This window comes from Petaurus breviceps, unplaced genomic scaffold, assembly GCF_028583685.1.
Source record: "Petaurus breviceps papuanus isolate PSGF00001 unplaced genomic scaffold, PetGlider_PUasm1.0 90895, whole genome shotgun sequence".
NCBI lineage: Eukaryota > Metazoa > Chordata > Mammalia > Diprotodontia > Petauridae > Petaurus > Petaurus breviceps.
The window spans coordinates 6330405-6336404 of NW_027187372.1; the positions used below are offsets into that span (position 1 = coordinate 6330405).

The following is a 6000-nucleotide window of genomic DNA, read 5'->3' on the forward strand; positions in this document are numbered from 1 at the left end:
AAGAAAAAAGTTTATTTCCAAATTTACTGGGAAGAATGAAAATACTCCTTGAAACAAAATACCTCTGCTCAGCATAAATATTTATATCTAAAGCATTTTATGTATCTTTTTTTTCAAATGCTTTATTAACTTCTGATTTACATCATTCATTTCCGCCAGATTTTGAGTTACAAACTTTCTCCCTGTTTTTCCCCTACCCACTGCCCTAAAATAGCAGTCCCACAGGATATCCATCCTCCAATCTGCTCTCTCCCATATTTTCTCCCATACTCCTTTCTACTTTTCCAGTGGATCTCTATGCCCCAGTGCCTATATATCTTATTTCCCCATTACAGGTAAAATAGTACCATGTTTCCCCGATAATAAGACACTGCCTTATTATTTTTTTTGGAAAGAAAAACACCAGAGGGCTTATTTTCAGGGGAGGGCTTATGTTGTCCTGCCTCAGCTCTCCTCCACTGCACTGCTCTCAATGGCGCCAGCAAGCAAATCACTGGGGAAGAACAGGATGATGCGCTCACTGCTGCAGCTCTGATTGGATGCAGCTTGGAGCGCGGTGTGCGTTTCACCGGGGGGGGGGGTACGGTGCATACAGAGGGTACCGTAATGTAGCGTGTAGCACAGGGGATCACCTTCACTACAGTAGCAATCTCAATAGGGCTTATTTTCGGGGGAGGGCTTATTTTAGAGGAATCTTACACAGTAAGGGAGGGCTTATTTTTGGGATAGGTCGGGGAAACACAGTATTAATAACAGTGTGTATATATATATATATATATATATATTTGAGTATTTGATTTTAAAACTTTGAATTTCAGATTCATTCCCTTCCTTCCTTGTTACCCACCCTTACTGGGAAGATAAGCATTTCAGTATAGGTTGTACATGTGTGGCTAATGCAAAGCAATAACATAGTAGATATATTGTAAAAGACTGACTATATTTCCCTCTCTCCTATCCCACCTTCCACTTGTTGTATTCTCTACTTTGATCTCATCCCTTTTCAAAAGTGGGTGCTTCCAACTTCCCTCCCCCCCAGCCTGCCCTCCCTTCCATCATACCCCCTCTCATCCCCTTCCCCCCCTACTCTCCTGTAGGGTGAGATACCCTATTTAGTGAGTATTTCATTCCCTCCTCAAGCCAAATTCAATGGGAATAAGGTTGACCCATTCCCTTTTGCCTTCTTATTCTTCCCCTCCATTGTAACCATTTTCCCTTGCCTCTTCTTTATGAGATGGTTTACCTCATTCTGTCTCTCCCCATCTCCTCTCATTATATTCCTCTCTCACCTCTTAATTTCACCTTGTATCATCCCTTCATGTTAAATTGGTCCTGTGCCCTCTATCTATGTATACCTGTAAACATATATACACACATTCACAAATGTATTCATATGCCCATATACCCTCATATATAGACATATATATGTGTATATATATATATATATATATATATATATATTTCTATTCCCTTCAACTACTGAGAAAAGTTTCATCAGTTACAATTATTGTTTTTCCATGTAGGAATGTTAATAGTTCAACTTTGATAAGTTCCTTATGATTTCTTTTCCCTGTTTACCTTCTCATTCTTCTCTTGCTTCTTGTATCTGAATGTCAAATTTTCTATTCAACTCTGGTTTTTTTCAGCAAGAATGATTGAAAGTCCTCTATTCCACTGAATGACCATATTTTCCCTGAAACATGATACTCAGTTTTGCTGGGTAGGTGACTCTTGGTTTTAATCCCAGCTCCTTTGATCTCCAGAATATCATATTCCAAGCCCTTCCATCCCTCAGTGTAGAAGCTGCCAGATCCTGGGATATCCTGATTGTGTTTCCACAATATTTAAATTGTTTCTTTCTGGCTACTTGTAATATTCTCTCCTTAATCTTGGAATTCCAGAACCTGGCTATAATATTCCTAGGAATTTTCTTTTTGGGATCTTTTTCAAGAGGTGATTGGTGGATTCTTTCAACCTTTATTTTGCTCTCTGGCACTAAAACATCAGGGCAGTTTTCTTTGAGAACTTCCTGGAGGATGATTTCTAGGTTCTTACTTTGATCATGGCTTTCAGATAGTCCAATAATTTTTAAATTATCTCTCCTGGATCTATTTTCCAGGTCAGTGGTTTTTCCCATGAGATATTTCACATTGCCTTCTATTCTTTCATTTGTTTGGATCAGTTTAACAGCATCTTGATTTCTCATAAAGTCATTAGCTTCCATTTGCTCCAATCTAATTCTGAAGCAATGATTCTCCTCAATGAGCTTTTGAGATTCTTTTTCCATCTGGCAAATTCAGCTTTTTAAGGTAGTTTTCTCCTCTTTGCCTTTTGAGTCAGTCTCTTTTTTAAGGTGTTATTTTCCTCAGTCAGGCTGTTGACTCTCATTTCATAATTTTCTTGCATTGTTCTCATTTCTCTTCCCAATTTTCCTCCATTTCTTTTATCTGCTTTTTAAGGTCCTCTGTGGCCTGTAACCAGCTTGTATTTTCCTTTGAAGCTTTTGGTGCAGGAGTTCTGACTTCACTGTCTTCCTCCTATTCCATGCTTTGCTCCTTTTTGTCCCCAAAATAGGAGTCTAATGTTGGAATCTTCTGTCTGCTTTGTTTTCTTTGCCTGGTCATGTCGCCCCTCAGTCCCTTGACCCCTGGGCTTTTTGCCACAGGAGGACTCTGCCTCCAGACAGGGGAGCTTTCAACCCAAACACTGGGGTTTTCTCAGCTGCCGGAGTTATTAGATGGGTGCCCTCTCTGAGGTCTCCACATGCTCTGGCAAGCTGGACCCAAGTACTGGTCCCAAAGTCCAGACTGCACTGACCTCTCACTTTGTCCTTCGCATCTATGTGTTGATAAATCTGGAAATGGCCACAGCTGCTGCTGATCTAGAGTCCCTCAGGCTGGCGGCTGGTCAGGCCCACCCTGGGGCTAAAGCCTCGGCATGGGGCTGGGCTCCGCTCCCAGAGTGCTGTGCTGGCCATTTCCTGCTGGGCTGCTGGGCTGTCCTCAGTGGGAGGTTAGCTTCTCTGTGTCATTTTGTGGGTTTTGCAGCTCCAAAGTTTGTTTATAATCCCCCTTTTACATGTATTGGGGAAGGTGGAAACTGGAGCCCCTGGGAGGTCCTGCTTCTACTCCGCCATCTTGACTCCACCCCCAAAAGTAATCTTAAACCTATGTAGTAGTCTTCATGCTTAAAATTTACAGAGTACATTATAAATGTTGCCAGTTGATTTAGAAATAAGTAGTCCCATTACTTTTACCTTAATGAATTTGAACTTAGAAAAGTTAGTTCAATAGAATTATTAATTATGGAGAGTGAAATCAAATTTTTACTCTCTAATGGGATAGATGTTAATGATAGACTAATGATAGGTCGTGAAGAATTTTACGTATGACTGTATTTTTTCTCACCTATAAGCACATAAAATTGTAAAAAAAAAATCTTACAATTTGACTATAATATTAGAATGAACACTTAAGTTTTTTCTGTAGGAGGAAAAAAGTGCCATCTCATGACCCATTCAGAACCTATTGGTGGCCACTTCAGAACTCAAGAGGAGGTATGGATTTCCATAAGACTCAAATGGTTGCACTGAGCCATATCAATAGAGTCCTGATTAATAAGAACTAAGCCATATAAGCCTCACTTTCTCTGTTGTTAATCAACAAGTTTTTCTTAAGCATTTATTATATACCAAGCACTGTACCAAGTGATGCAGATGCAAATAAAATAACTGAACAGTCCTTGCCATCAAGGAACTTTGACCAAATCATACACTGAAACTCTGAATTTTTTAATAACCCCTTTTTGAAAGTCCTCTGTTAAAATGATACTATTCACAAACTTCTGTCACTTTAAAAATATGATAAATGCAAGGGGCAACTAGGTGGTGCAGTGAATAGAGCACTGGCCCTGGAGTCAGCACGACCTGAGTTCAAATCTGGCCTCAGACACTTAACACAAAAACTAGCTGTGTGACCTTGGGCAAGTCACTTAACTCCAATTGCCTTCCAAAAAAGGCAAAAAAAGAAGGTAAATGTGAGACAACTTTATATTTTTCACATTTTCTTGCCTACACATTTGCTAGAAACAATAGATTTTTAAAAGTATATAGGGACAAGTGGTTTATTCAGCTAAAATATATTCCATTCTCCTGAATTCTAAGAAAATTATATCATCGCAACGGAAAGTATTATTTTAAAAAACATTGAATTGAAGGGAAATTTGCCTCTTTTCCATCCAAGATTCTTTTCTAGTCCCTCATTAATAAAAAACCCAGGAATACATCATATGGCTAAGTAAGGCAGCCTAACAGTATAGAGAGCTGACCTTGATGTCAGAAAAACCTTGTTTCAAATTTGTCCTCTGACATAATACCTCACTCAAGTTCCAGAGCAGATACTAATATGCTTTTATAGAGGGAATTTCTTACAATAATAAAGTTATAGATCTAGTCACTACTGCCACATTCACCTCCCCCAAATAACCCCTCCAAAAGTAGCAGCCCACCTGAGCAAGTAGACTTGTGTTGAGGAGAAAAGGATTCTGATTTCATTTGTTTAACTATCTGTGTATTCTTAATTTGCCATTCACCATTTTACTAATTTGATAAACTGAGAATAGTTTGGAGCTACATCACAGGGCTGTGTTAAATGTTACAGTGAAAACTGCTGCCAGATAATAAGAATCATCAAATTGTGATCAACAGTAAATGACTTTGTGAAATTTACAGGATTTCCCCAAAGTTTTAAAATCTTTTTTTCTGAGAAATTTCAACACATTATGACATTATTCTTAGGATCATAGGATTTAGGGAAGACATGACCTAAAGATATAATCATGTCGGGGCGGCCAGGTAGCACAGCGAATAAGAGCACTGGCTCCAGTGGGATGACATGTGGATCGAATCCAGGCTCAGACACTTATTACCCACCCAGAAACACCTGGCTGTGTAACCTTGAGCAAGTTACTTAACCCTGATTGCTTTAAAAAAAAGATATAATCATGTCCCTAACCTCAATCTTTTCATTTTTTAGAGATGAAGGAACTGATTGTTAGAGAGGTTGAAGGACTTATTTAGGGCATAGACTTAGCAGTGGAAATGTGAGGATTTAAATCCAGTCTCTCACTCTAAAAATATTCTTATCTTTTTCACTTGTGTGCTGCTTAAGTTTTTTAAAATTATTTTATTCATTGTAATGATGATTTTTTGTATATGGTACCTATGTGTTTTATACAAGACATTTTAATAAATGTTACCATATAAAATGAATACTGCATAGCATACAGCTATCATAATTTTAATCAGTCAGTCTTTCAGTTCTTTTAAATGATGTAGGATTCTGAGACACATTTTGAAGGGGAAAACAAAAAACAACAATGAAAAGCAAAATGTGACTATAAAATGTCTAAATCATATGAGGTTTAATTTTGTTGTTCAGCTATGTTTGACTATTTGTAACCCAGTTTGGGGTTTTCTTGGCAAACATTCTAGAGTGGTTTGTCATTTACTTCCCTGGCTCTTTTACAGATGAGGAAACCGAGGCAAACAGGGTTAAATGACTTGCCCAGGGTCATGTATCTAGTAAGTGTCTGAGGCCAGATTTGAACTCAGAAAGATGAGTCTTCCTGATTCCAAGACCAGCACTTTATCCACTGTGCCACCTAGCTGCACCTATGAAGCTTAATACTGTTTAGTTCCAACTCCAGAAACTACCCTTAAGCAATAATTTCCTAATACACATTGTTAAGCAGATGTTAGAATTCTACATTTTTAAATACTTTTGTAAATTGGTGGAAGTTTCCCAATGCAGTCAAGTCAACAAACATTTATTAAACTCCTAGTGTGTATAAGGAACTATCCAAAAAGCTAGAAATATAAAGTAATAACAGTCCTTCCCCCCAAGGAAATCAGTCTAATGAGGAACACCACATACAAACAACTATGTACAAACTCTCTCTCTCTCTCTCTCTCTCTCTCTCTCTCTCTCTCTCTCTCTCTCT

General features: G+C 38.4%; 1 protein-coding gene across 1 annotated transcript in view; it reads left to right on the plus strand.

Moving 5' to 3' along the window:
* HMCN1 (hemicentin 1) overlaps positions 1 to 6000 on the plus strand; it is a 514591-nt gene that overhangs the window by 288476 nt on the left and 220115 nt on the right. The window lies entirely within an intron of this gene.